At 46.4% G+C, this 12,911-nt stretch overlaps 1 long non-coding RNA gene across 1 annotated transcript; it reads right to left on the bottom strand.

Moving 5' to 3' along the window:
* Positions 1–132: 132 nt before the first annotated feature.
* Positions 133–2,122, bottom strand: LOC133501489 (uncharacterized). The gene is made up of 3 exons (XR_009795197.1): positions 1,655–2,122; positions 1,270–1,382; positions 133–248 (listed from the first exon to the last, which is right to left on the bottom strand). It is a non-coding gene; the product is annotated as an uncharacterized LOC133501489 (long non-coding RNA).
* Positions 2,123–12,911: the final 10,789 nt, after the last annotated feature.

Consider the following 12,911-nt stretch of genomic DNA (forward strand, 5'->3'; position numbering starts at 1 on the left):
TTTTTAGGTCAAAACAAATAAGATAAATCCTGATCAAATATAGGTAAATACATCACAAAAATAAAGACTTTATTACAACTAGAATCGTTATTGCTCAAAATTTTCAATTGCTTTACTTTTGCAATGCAGGTGGCCCTGGGTAATAAGGTCCATTCATTCATTTTCTGAGCTGCTTATCCTCACTAGGATCGCGGGAGTGATGGAGCCTGACGGGATGTCATCAAGCAGGAGGCAGGGTACACTCTGAACTAGTTGCCAGCCAATCACAGGGCACACAGAGAGAGACAACATTCACACTCACAATCAACCCAAGGACAATTTAAAGAATCCAATGAATACATGTTTTTGCAATGTGGGAGAAAATCGGAATGCCTGGGGAAAATCCACGAGAACATGTAAACACCACAAAGGTGGGGCCAGGATTTGAACCCCGGTCCTCAAAATTGCAAGGCCAATGCTTTAACTGGTTGCCTCAACATGCTGCCAGGGAAATATGGTGTTCTCTATAAATACTGCATTTTTTATTTTTAAAAAAATATCTTATAGTGTTGCTTCTACTATTCTGTCGTCACAATCTAGTGAAGTCACAAACTATAGTTTTATCAAAAACTCTTGTCTTTACATAGAGCATATAGACAGCTTTAATGCACACAAATGTGATTTTTCGCGTCATTCTCATTTGGGGCATTAAGGTATGCAAGATGCAGTGCGGTTCTCCAACTCCAAATAGGTCTCTCCGTGTTCGATATTATAGTCTGAGCATATTATTAGTGTTCATTTTACAAAGATCACTTGTTTTGCATTCACTGGATCATGCTGGTTACTGTACTTTCCAAGAAATTCCTGGGTGGCCCATGCTTTTATCTGTACTTCACTCAAGATGTCGCGATATGATTTGTGTTAGTGAGTTTGAGGCCCAACAGTGTGTTACTGCTCGGTCCCCATCGGTGATGTGAGGCAATTCTGCGACAGGGTTATGGGTTTTGGAAATTTATTTTTCATTGCTTTCAGAAGAATGGTTTATATCTAGTCGTCAATGTCCTGAAGAAAAGCAAATGGCAAGAGCACAAGACGGTATGTTCTCTAAGATAACTTGCTAGCTTGATGCTTGATGTATCCAGTTGTATGAGTTAACAGAGGTAAAATTTAATCTGTGTATAAAACCCTGCAGCAGTGTGTTTTGTTCATCAGCTGCGCCCATTAAAACTATTGCCAGATTGGTGACAAATCATGAAATCGGAGACACGTTTAGATTTCTGGTAGTAATACCTCAATGGCTGGGTTTCACGTGACGTCACGGCTGTTCATCCGGGTACTTGACCGCCATTGTTGCAGACAAGCAGTCAGCTGTTCATCATCATCAGGCCAGATTTTTGTTGCGTCTACGGTTGAAGAAATCCGTGGAAACAGAGACATTGGGAAGCGATTTTTCTGTGTTTCAAAGATTAGATTGCATGAAGGAGAAGGTACAATGGAGTTCATTTCTAGTGTATATTCTACTTCAGGGAAGTCTTTCAGATCCTTTGAAAGAACATCGTTGTGGAGAGTATACGGATTGATATCTTAACAGAGTTTGATTCTGTACATATCTGGCTTTGGTGACATGATCGAGTGAATTAAAGCAGGCAGAAAACATCTGCCGCTCGCCGCTTACACATGGGTCTGTGGATATTGCCATGGGGATGTTGTCTGCAACTCCTAGCTTGTGTCACGTCCCATCGGAACGAGAGTAGGACCCAAATGCAGGACTCGGACGATGCCAGGTAGTTCAAGGAGAAGCGTTTATTATATGCCGAGGTCAGGGATCGAGCAGGCAGTCCGGTGCAGCAGCGGTAGTTGGGACGTCGGGCGAAGAGAGCATGTGAGCGGGTAGGCAGGAGTCGGTACACAGGAGAACAATCAAATCAGGCAGAAGTATCAAAGGAGTCAGGCTTACAAGGTTGGTCGGAGAACAGGCGAAGGTCGGTACACATGGGTTGTCGATCAGGGATACGAGAGTGCTGGAACGGGACATGAAGCTCAACGAACTGCTGGGACCAAACGTCATCGGGGTGATATAAATACACAGACTAATCAGCCCGCATGAGACGCAGGTGTGCGCCTCAATCAGCGCACCCGCGCAGCTCGTGCTGGAGCGGCAGGATCATGACAGTACCCCTCCTCAAAGGCACGGCTCCCAGACGTGCCTAAATGAAAAAACACAGACAATAATTAACACAGGCAGGGGTGGGCCGAAGGGGGGTCCGGAGGAGGGCAACCCCCCCCCTCGAACCCCAGTCTGGTGGCCATCCAGGCCACCAAACGCAATGCATCCGGGTGGACAGGTCAGGAGGATGACCTAAACGCCAAGCACCAGGGTCCCCATGGAGTGATTCGGGCGGACGACCTCTGTGAGGAACCAAACGACAAAGCAGAAACCAGGCTGAGGCAGGCCACTGCTCTGGACGAGAACCTCCCACGCCGTGGTTGCGAGACGACCAGGGACTGGTCGCCACCGAGGCTTGGTCAGGAGGCAGCCGTGGATTGGTCACCAACGAGGCCAGGTCCTGAAGCGGCTGGGCGGCCTCAGTAGCAAAGAGGATGATGGAGCGCAGGACCAGAGCCATGACCGCCACCATCACAGCCATCCCGAAGTCTCTCCAGCTCCAGGGTGGCTCCACAGAACTCCCCAGCTCCTCTTGGACAGGAACGTGAGAAGGCGGCGACACCATCGCCATTGCCACCTCCTGGACAGCAACGTGAGAAGGCGGCGACACCATCGCCATCGCCACCTCCTGGACAGCAACGTGAGAAGGCGGCGACACCATCGCCACCTCCTGGATAGCAACGTGAGAAGGCGGCGACACCATCGCCATCGCTACCTCCTGGACAGCAACGTGAGAAGGCGGCATCGGGTCGGTCCCCACTGCCACGTGAACTTGCAGTGCATTCGTTGAAACAGCAACGTGGGCGTGGGGCGGTGGCGAATCAGTTTCCAGGGCAACGTTAACGAGAGTCAGTCGAAACTGACACGTGGGCGTGTCTCGGGAGCGCGTCAGTTCCAACTGCCGTGTGAACTCTGCTCGGATCAGCCAAAACCTCGACGTGGGAATGGCGAGGAGGCGGGTCAGTTTCCATTGCGACGTGCACTTGGCAAGGTGGCGAGTCCGTTCCCACTGCAGCGTGCGCTTGGCGAGGGGGCGGGTCGGTTTCCAGGGCAACGTGAACGAGAGTAGGCAGAGAGTCAGTCGAAACTGACGCGTGGGCGTGTCTCGGGAGCGGGTCAGTTCCAACTGCCACGTGAACCTGCGTCAGCAGCGAGTCCGTCGCCGTTGCGACGTCAGCAAAGCTCGGCTGGTTCGCCAATCCATGCCGGACTTGGGCCGTGGCGGCTCCTCCTCCTTCTGGGCTGGAAGCTTCGCCACCAGCGGCGGGTCTGCCGGTTTCGCCGTTGCCGGTAAAGAGTGGGAGGACGATGTCTTCGTTGCCGCGCAGCGAGAGACACCAGGGAGCGCCCGCCCGGGGCGTCTCCTCTGGCCGCCACGCGGAGGTCCCGGGTAGATGGCCAAGCGGGTTCCCTCAAACGGATTGGCGTATTTGTATCCACCGGGCAAAGACGTTCGGGTGCTGGGAATGCGGGGAGGTGGAGCAAACTGACTGGGATGAAAAGCTGGGCAAAGAGATTCAAAATCAAAGTCATCGAAGTCGTACTCAGGCAGCCGGTCATACAAATCACGGTCCTCCTCATATTCCGAAAAGTCAGAGTCCAGAAGAATATGAAGAGCCGGACGGGTCGTGGTCGGGACGTATTCATACCTCGCTGGCGGAGCGTAAGACACGGAAGCGGGGGACGTCAAGGCGCCTACCCGGATCGGACAGGCTTGATCCTCCGGCAGACGGTCTACCTTGCGTCGGTCCCGGCTACGCTGGGACTTTCCTTTTGGGTCCTGTGTTGGCCAGTTCGTTCTGTCACGTAGCATCGGAACGAGAGTAGGACCCAAATGCAGGACTCGGACGATGCAGGTAGTTCAAGGAGAAACGTTTATTATATGCCGACGTCGGGGTTCGAGCAGGCAGTCTGGTCCAGCAGCGGTAGTTGGGACGTCGGGCGAAGAGAGCAGGTGAGCGGGCAGGCAGGAGTCGGTACACAGGGGAACAATCAAAGCAGGCAGAAGTATCAAAGGAGTCAGGCTTACAAGGTTGGTCGGAGAACAGGCGAAGGTCGGTACACACGGGTTGTCGATCAGGGATACGAGAGTGCTGGAACGGGACATGAAGCGCAACGAACTGCCGGGGACCAATCGTCATTGGGGTGATATAAATACACAGACTAATCAGCCCGCATGAGACGCAGGTGTGCGCCTCAATCAGCGCACCCGCGCAGCTTGTGCTGGAGCGGCAGGATCATGACAGCTTGTCTATAGAAATGGCGGCGATTATCACGAAATTGCAACCCAAGTATAAGTATTTGCCCCTTGAGGATTATAGGGTAACATGGCCTATTGTAACCCATGATTATGTCCTGCCTCCTCACAGACCAGAAAACTGGAAAAGTTGCAGTAACAATATCCATTTGCATACTATGTTGAAAGGAAAACTGTAAGCAACCAAGTGACTCCTTGTTCAACAATTATGAGCTGAAATATATGCAACCATGAATTGAATTTAAAACATTTTTGTTTGAATTTCTACACTTTATTTATCCTCTTCTGATGAAGAAATAGCAGTATCGGTTGATCAGGAAGACGGAGGAATACTTCCATAAAGATTTGAACCTGTGCCTGTAAATAATGCCGCCGAGTGGCGGACCCGTGAGCTGAGCGAGCTTGTCAGATTCCGGATCATTCCACCCGAAGAACTATCCAAATATTCAACATTATTTACAGCCAAGCGGCATTATTTACAGCCACAGGTAGAAGCAAAAAAAAAAAAACCCCAAACAAACAAACAAAAACCAACACCACCAGCATACATTAGTACAGTACTGTAGTAGGAAGCCACATTGATTGGGTATAATGCGGCATCACCAGTAAGACGACATGGACCAATGAAGCAAAAACAAACAAACAAACAGAAAGTAAAATAAAGGCGGCAAGCTGGATCAGCTGGAAAGCGTTGACCTCACAGTTTTGAGATCCCGGGTTCAATCAAGGACCCGCCTGTGTGGACTTTGCATGTTCTCCCTGTGCCTGCATGGGTTTTCTCTGGGCACTCCAGTTTCTTCCCACATCCCAAAAACATGCAACATTAATTGGACACTCTAAATTGTCCCTAGGTGTGATTGTGAGTGCGGCTGTTTGTCTCGATGTGCCCTGTTGATTGGCTGGCAACCAGTTCAGGGTGTACCCCGCCTCCTGCCCGTTGACAGCTGGGATAGGCTCCACGACATCCCGCGACCCTTGTGAGGATAACCGGCTAAGGAAATGGAGGATGGAAGGAAATAATAAAAAAAAAACCAACACCAGCATACATTAGTACAGTACTGTACTGTACATTATGGGGGAAGGCAATGTGCCATCCCCAGCGCGATGACATGGACCAATGAAGCAAAAAAAATAAATAAATAATGCCAGCATACATTAGTACAGTACTGTAGCGGGAAGCTGCATTGAAAGGGTATAATGCGGCATCCCCAGCAAGACGACAAGGACAAAAAAAAAAAAAATGCCATTTACCCCTACTTTGCAGTTTTTCACTTTTCGTAGGTGGGTCTAGTACCAATTAACCGCGAAAAACGAGGCATTACTGTAATCGGGATCGTGATTTTGGCTTCTCACAATCATAAAATTGTTATAATCAAAGAAAAATGATTCATGTGCTGCAGTGTCAGTTGTGTATGCAAGTTCCTGTGTTGGAAACGCACTCTGAATGCACCATGTGTTGCTTGCCTCAAGCGTGACACATGTTATTCAGCCTTCCTGGAGCATGGTTTAAGCTGTTGAAATCCCTATTGAAGTTTACTGTAAAACAAAATGCACAACAAAAAGAATTACATTAAATATTTAAATACAAGACACATCATTTTAGAAATTGCTAGTTTCTGCTATCTGTCAACGGAAAACCCAACTGAAGGGCTAGCAAACATTAGCACTAGAACACGGAAGAAATTTACTTTCAAATAAATATTTACACACAAACACCAAAGTTACTCACGCGAATATATTCTTGCTATCTGTTAAAACATAGGTTTAGTTGTTTTATTGTTACTTTCTTCTATTATTATTATTATTTTTTGCTGTAATATGTAGCTCCATGCATGCGTCTACCTATCGTGCGCCAAGAGCCCAAGGCCCATATAACGGGTACAGCACATACAGTCATGGCTTTACATAAAGAGACACAAATGCTTTTTCCCGACCGTCCGGTATGAAATCAGACTGAAATTTTCTGTTTTTCGTATAATTAGGATCACCAACATTATTTCCATTTGCTAAATGCCAGGGGCAGCACGGTGGAACAACTGGTTAGAACATTGGCATCACAGTTGTCTTTGTCAGTGGTTGTCTGGTTTGATGGGCCTGAGCTGCAGGAGCCATCCCCCACAATCACTCACCTAGCACACACTTATCCTATTCACTGTACATACTTTCTCACTTATCACGTCTGGGAACACATCCATGTCAAATGGTTCCTGGGTGCTGACGCGGGTTTGGGGGGTGCGGTGTCGACCTGGGTTCCAGCATGTAGGTGCAATTTTAAATGCACGACACACACTCCTCCCCTTTCCCTTTTCATGCACCACATACATCCATCTCTGGCGGTACATTGTGGGTGGCGGGGTTTGGCTGATAGGTAGTTGTGCCTGGCTGCCCTGCCTTCCCCACCTCTTGGCTCACTGGTCCTCCAGATTTTAAATGCACCACACCACTCGGGGGAAGGGCCAATGACTTCCAATTGGGGACTGGGCAGTCATAGTAACAGGGAGTAGGTGGGTTTTTACTTAGCTACATGGCGGTGCTCTTGAGCCTGGGCCCCCTGTTTTGGCTGCTTGGCATGGAGGTTCCCCTCTCATGGCCCGTGGCTGCTCCCTGGGTTCCCACCCTCATTGTTCTTTTATCAGGTGCCCCTATCCGTCCCCCTTTCCCAACAAATAAGGGAATTTCTCCTGTCCTTGGGCTAGGTGGGTTGTGGAGCACAGTGCCGATTGTAGTGGTGGTGGTGGGTCGGGGAGGCCTAGGGCCCTACAGCCTCTCCTGAGTGGCCAGTTGACGTAGTGCTACAGAGGGCAGAGTACCCTGTGTCCCTCTGTGTGGGACATGTCCTTATCATCGGGTTGCTGGTGGATCTTTGCTCTTACTTGTGTCCATCCAAATTCATAATAATCGTCTAGAAAAACTGAAAAGTGTAGTTAAGGTTTTCTGAAAAGTCTAGATCCAGGCGAGGCCAATGTGTCGATCGCCAAGGCAGTTTTGGTTGATTTATTTTTATTTTTTGGTTTGTTTTGTGTCCCCAAAAAAAAGACATTCACCTATCATCCATCTCGTCGCTTAATTCAGGTGTGGCCAATACATTGATTGCGCGGGTGAAGTGATTAATATTAGGTTTGACCAATCCTGGTCTCTTCTGATGTGTTGTGCTTAAGTACATAAAGGCGGGTTCAAGCATGCTGACTTCCTATTTAGGCAGTTGCTGTAGAAGAAGAAGTAGAACTTGGGGCAAAAAAGTGTGCACACCCCTGGTCTAAATCAAGAGCCCTTTGATTGTGTTGATCCCCATGACTGTGATAGCAGTCACTCACATTTGAAAAATGTACGGGTTAGTCAAGCCTGCAGATATAACGTTGGCGGTGTGGTCCACTAGTCATGCCTGCAGATATACATTTGCGGGTGTGTGTTCTGTTTGTAATTATAAGTGTTCCCCAGTCACTCACATTTGAAAAATGTACAGGTGTTGTCAATCATGCCATATAAAGTTACGGGTGTGGTCCACCAGTCATACCTGCAGATATAAAGTTGTGGGTGTGTGTTGTTTGTAATTATGAGCGTACCCCTTTAAAAGCGGAGAGGAGCGGTGTCAGGTAAACTAGGAGGTAGTAATAGGCTGAGGAGCAGACATTATGTGCTTCTGTGTTTAAAAAAAAAAAAAAAATGTCAAGCTGTGGTTCACTGCGCTGTGCGCTGAGAGTGTGCAACAAGTGTACAGTGAAGCTTAGAGAGAACACTGGTCAAGACTACACAAAATGAGCGACGTCTTTCAATATCTATGTATTTCGACACAAATTTTACGCGCGTGATTTTTCGTGCTCGACTGTGCAGATTTGCAAGTGTGATGGTGTGCGGGCATATACGTGCCTGTCAAATCACAGTGACTGTGATAGTGATGTCCATTTCTGCTTCCTCAGTTAAATTGTGAAAGAAACAAAACAAATACATTTAATAAATACTTTTAAATAAATAAATACTGAAATACGTCCCCCGCGAACCGACTTGGAAAAGCAGTAGAAAATAGAGGGATGGATGGAAATAAAAGGAGACATAAACAGAAAATCATGTGCAAAACTACATACAGCAGTTTAGAGCAACAGCTTGTCAGTTGTATTGGTCAATAAACAGGTGCCATTTGTAAGATGGCTATAGCCTTCAACACTTAGATCAATGGATGGTGATGGTGGTTTGTCAGGTTTTCATATAATCCTGTGATATACATCAATGTTGCTTCCTTGTTTCATAAATTTTCACATTTAGTCAATCTCAGCCATCCAACCATCCATTTTCTTCCATTTCCTCACAAGGGTCGCAGGGAGTGCTGGAAGCTATCCCAGCTGTCAACAGGCAGAAAGTGGGGTACACCCTGAACTGGTTGCCAGCCAATCGCAGGGCACATAGAGACTAACAGCCACACTCAGAATCACAACTAGAGGCCATTTAGTGTCCAATTGATGTTGCACGTTTTTAGGATATAGGAGGAAACCGGAGTGTCCGGAGAAAACCCACGCAGGCACGGGGAGAACATGCAAACTCCACACACGGAGGGCTGGGATTGAACCCGGGTCCTCAGAACTGTGAGGCCAACACTTTCCAGGTGATCCACCGTACCGGCCAATCTCAGCCACTTTTCAAAAAAGAACCTCCTCATGCTCAGCCATTTTAGATTATTTTGACCCATCTTCCAAGGCACAAATAATATTGTGTTCTATTGTTACATCAACATGGCACACACCAAATGAAAGTTTAGACTTAGATTAGACTACATCTTTGCAACGACAAAAAAGTGTTTCTACCTTTTTCCGTTCTGGAGTAATTGGTAGTAGAACAGAGGGACGTTTTACTAAAATTCATCTCTGGTGACAAGACGTTGGAGAAAATTACCTTTTTGTGAAAAGATGCATTTCATGTATAACTTGAACTGTGACACGGGTAATTTTTGTTTTGTGACAGCTCAAATGTCTAAACTTCTTTACCACAACGTAACCAACAAAAAAAGGGGGGTTTTGGACATCAAAATCACAGTTTATTTCAAATACAACATGCACTACAGTATTTAATATTTGAAGAGTTTGTTTTCAAAACGCGACATAGGCATTTTTTCCAGATTTACGAAACTCGCGCCAAAATTATCCAGCTCCGAATGGTAGTTATCGGGATACTCTGATTTTTGTTAAAGGTGCGACATATCGTTCTATATCAGCCAAGGAAGATCGCGTTTTATTTCAAAATGCGACATATCTTATTTAGAGCAAAATGCGACATAATTTCATTCAATCAGCGTGCGCTGCTGAAGCAAGCAGAATCCAATCAGAATTCGTCTAGAGGGAAGTTCCGGTATCTTCCACATCATCATCCAAAATGGCTGCGCCCACGTTTGAGAGAGATGCTAATGCTGAGTTTGATTTTACAGCTATAAATAAAATCAAAAGAAAGCAGACTCAATGAGTCAGATTTCAAACAGTGAATTTGTGAGTTTGAAACTGATTTCATTTTGGAGATGTGTGTATGAGATCGACTACCTATTTTTTTCTGCTGGTATCCCTCGCAACCCATATTAACCTTGGTAGACTGGTATGAAGCAGTTTACTTTCTTAATGATCTCACATCAACTTATAAACAAAATTAATCAACTGAGTGACACAATGCCTGCAGATGTCGGATTGCAGAATCGCATACAGATACACAAAATTACAATGATGTAAACTTAGCCTTTCCAAGACCTCATACTGAACAAACAAACAGTTTCTAAATAACTAAAAAACACATTTTTAAAAGAAATTCCCATTTTTTTCATCTCCTTTTTCAACATCTGACATTAGTGAGCTACTTGTGAAAATTGTGACTGGTGACTGACCCTTATTTCTGATACCTAACTCTCTAAATGTGGTGGTCATGGTCTTAAATATTATTTTAAAATGCTTGAAATGTTGAAAGGCAAATAGTTTTCATGATTGCATATCAAAAGCAACTGATTTTTTAAAAAAAATACAGCTGCTCCTGAAGGTTTAAGTCGAAATTTGGATATGTCTCACTTTGCCAAGAATAGAATGTTTGGATATGTCTCAATTTGGAGAAAAAAATGAAATTTGTCATCAAAAAAACTCGGTGAATATTAAAGCCAATATTTTTTTGTAGTATGGTGTTTAGTTACTTTTTAGCATCGCTTTCCATCCCCCAATAGTTAGAAACATTAATTGAGTTTATTGTTTTCACTTCAATACCAAGCCCTTTTCTCAAAATGAAAAAAAACAGATATGTCTCATTTTGAAAACAAACTCTTAATTTTCACAAGTGGAACTCAAATCTGCAATCGGAACTAACCTAGAAGAAAACAACCCAACCCAACCAAAACTGAGACAAGACAGCTCCTCTTTTCTTTTGTCAATCAGTTGATCATGTAAGAGGAGGTAATATGTGTTCTTTTGGTTTTGATTCATTCATGAACAAAAGCGTACTGTACAACCTGTTTTAATAGGGGGCAGTCTAAATAAAGGAGACTATATAGGGCCCTGGCGGTGATAAAACAACGCCACCCCTGAGCGACGACGACGCCGCAACCAAACCGCCTCCCCGTCCGATCCACTTTCACGGCGGAGATGAGCCACCGCGGCCCAGCGCTGCAACTCACCACCCCGGCCGAAGCCGTGTTGACAAGGCCGGAGGCCGGTTCGGCCGTGTCGACAAGACAAGAGACATGTGCCCTGTGATTGGCTCCCAACCAGTTCAGGCTGTACATCACTTCCTGCCAGATGACAGCTCAGATAGGCTCCAGAAACTCCTGTGACCCTTGTGAGGATAAGTGGCTAAGAAAATGGACGGATGAATGGGATTAGGTCCTTAATACATGAAAGAAATGCTAATGGAATACAAACTGATCAACTGACTCAGATCAAATAGTGGATTGTCCAAAGCAAACATAGTCAAGCAGAATTTAGCTTTGATGCTGCTCAAAAATGTAATAAATTACCAACAGAGGTGACATCAGTCATAAGTGTGAATGTTTTCAAATCCAGGTTAAAAACTTCTGTTTTCCTATGTGTTTTAGTACTTCCACGTTTCAATATTTCTGTCACTGTAAGCTTGTTTTAATTGCACTTTTTACTTTTAAATGTTTTTAGTTCCTTGTATTTTAATGCAAGGAAATAAACACTTTTAGGTCTAGGGACATGGAATATTACCTCTCTGGCAAGGAAGAAGCCTGAGCTGGTGCGTGAGGTCGAGAAGTTCCGACTAGATATAGTTGAACTCTCCTCAACGCACCGCTTGGGGTCTGGTACCAGTCCTCTTGAGAGGGGTTGGACTCTGTTCCACTCTGAATTTGCCCACGATGAGAAGCGCCAAGCAGGGGTGGATAGACTTATACGCCCCGGCTCGGCACCTCTATGTTAGGGTTCACCCTGGTGGATGAGAAGGTAGCCTGCCTCCGCTTTTGGGTTGGGGGAAGGGTCCTGACTGTTGTTTGTCTATGCACCAAACAACAGTTCAGATTACCCACACTTTTTGGAGTCCTTAGAGGGAGTGCTGGAGTGTGCTCTGGGGAATTCACCATTCTGCTGGGGGACTTCAATTCCCACGTGGGCAATGACAGTGAGACCTGGAAAGGCGTGATTTGGAAGAACGCGCACCCCCCTGCCGATCAAAACCCGACGAGAGTTCTGTTACTGGACTTCTGCGCTCATCACGGATTGTCCATAATGAACACCATGTCCAGGCAAAGGGTGTCAACATGTGCACTAAGCACCAGGACACCCTAGGTCGCAGTTCGATGATTGACATTTTGTTCGCGTCATTGGACTTGTATTCACTTGTCTTGGACACTCTGATGAAGAGAGGACCAGAGCTGTCAACTGATCACCACCTTGTCAGAGGCGTGGCCAGGCCATTGCCCTGGACACAGTTGCCTCTGACACCAGCTTCACACCTGAACCTTGTTGACGCCAATTAAGACAGGTCAAGCCAGTTGGTTGTGCTCGAGACTGCATTAGTCTGTGGAGTATACAAGCCTCTTTTGTATTCACCTTGTTGTCACGCCCAGGGTTCCTATGTCACCACAGCTAAGTTAAGTCTTGTTTTTGCCTAGAAGCAATCCTCCTTTTCATGTTTTTGGACCTTCCCTGCTGCCCCGTGTTTTTGCTTACAGGTGTATGACCTCTGCCCGGAATAAATACCCCCTCAACATCATGTCACTGCCTCTGAGTCCAACCCCTTGTCGCATGCCCATGACACACCTGGTGGTGAGTTGGCTCCGATAGATCCCGCTTCATCCTGGCAGGCCCAAACTTATTGTGATGGTCTGCTGGGAAAGGCTGGCAGATTCCCCTGTCAGAGGGAATTTCAACTTGCATCTCCAAAACAACGTTGCTAATGTTCCGGGGAGGTGGGGGGCATTGAGTCCGAGTGGACAACGTTCCGTGCCTTCATTGCTGAGGCGGCCGACCGGTGCTGTGGCCGTAAAGTGGTCAGTGCCTTTCAGCACCCTTCAAACACATTGGCTGCCACCAACAG

Source organism: Syngnathoides biaculeatus, chromosome 5 (genome assembly GCF_019802595.1).
Source record: "Syngnathoides biaculeatus isolate LvHL_M chromosome 5, ASM1980259v1, whole genome shotgun sequence".
Lineage (NCBI taxonomy): Eukaryota > Metazoa > Chordata > Actinopteri > Syngnathiformes > Syngnathidae > Syngnathoides > Syngnathoides biaculeatus.